At 46.8% G+C, this 1268-nt stretch overlaps 1 protein-coding gene across 1 annotated transcript in view; it reads left to right on the plus strand.

Annotated features, from left to right (window-relative positions):
* LOC102675039 (mushroom body large-type Kenyon cell-specific protein 1-like) overlaps nucleotides 1–1268 on the plus strand; it is a gene marked incomplete at its 5' end in the record, with an annotated part of 10899 nt that overhangs the window by 3239 nt on the left and 6392 nt on the right.

The following is a 1268-nucleotide window of genomic DNA, read 5'->3' on the forward strand; positions in this document are numbered from 1 at the left end:
AGGGAGCGAGAAGAATATAATGCGGCGGAGGAGTCAAAGTCGCGAACCGTGTCCGTACGTTGCCCTCGTGTTTTCGCTGTTTTCCCCGCGGAACATTTTGCGCGTCAAATTTTTATCGTCGTCTATTATTAGTAACACCGTAATCTGCCACCTCCTGACACATCGAAGGCACAAAGTACCTCGCATGTGTCGTACGCCGAGCCGAGCCGAGCCGAGCGAGAAAGACCAAAACGCGGGAGAGGAACGGTGGAGAAAAAGAGACNAGGCGCGGTGGTCTCGGATCGCGCCCGCGCATGCGCGCTACCGCAATTAACGATAAGATAGCCCGGCGTCGAAACCACGCGAGTCGAGTCGAAATTAGAAGCTACCGAACGATCCACCGAACCGAGAAAATCGAGTCCACGGTCGTTCGCTGAAAAACTCGTCTTCTTGCGAAAACGAGGATACTGTTTCGTAGCTGCACACTTCATCGCGAGATTGACGAATCCGAACCAATTTCGGGCGTTGTTTCGAGTAATGAGACGGATCGATCAAACGCGCGCGCGCGCTCGCCTTTCTTTAAGAAAGAATTTTAATTTTAGATTTTTAATAATTCTTCGGAACGTGTACGATAATTTTAAAAAAGATAAACTACCAACCTCGATACAACGACGGTCGATCGATTTCTTGTGCCTTTTCTGCGTGCCTCGTTTTCGTCGCATCGCGACCGTTTCTTATCTTAATCGGTGCCGCGCGGACAATGATGGATTAAAATGGGAGTAATTACGATTTCACCGACAAAGCGTTAATTATTTAGGTCTAGGAATAGCCGAGAAATTAGCGATTAATTAACCTCGAGTCGAAGTGGCGAAGGAATTGGAATAGCGATTAGAGACGGAGTTAATTGGTGGCGCGGCAGGTATCGCGTCGAATATAAAGAATAAAAATATCGGAGAGGAGAGATATCGGGTGTTGCAAGCGGTACTCGAACCGAAGTTTATTAGGGAGGGAGGTGTGGGAACGGTCGAAATACACTTTTTTTTATCAGCTTACTTTACCGGGCGAAAGAGAATAGGTCGACGAACTCATAATGGGGAGGCGAGGGAGGGGCATGTTCTCGACGTCGAGAAGGCGAAAAGGGTCCTTTTACGACGAATTCTTTCGATTGATCCGATTGTCAAACGAGATGGCTACTACCTGTCGTCACTCCATTCCTTTTCAGCGATACTTTGAAATCTTTCTTCTTTTTTTTTTTTTTTTTTTGATTCGAAGAATTAAATTCGAAGAAC

Source organism: Apis dorsata, unplaced genomic scaffold, assembly GCF_000469605.1.
Source record: "Apis dorsata unplaced genomic scaffold, Apis dorsata 1.3 scaffold_191, whole genome shotgun sequence".
Taxonomy (NCBI): domain Eukaryota; kingdom Metazoa; phylum Arthropoda; class Insecta; order Hymenoptera; family Apidae; genus Apis; species Apis dorsata.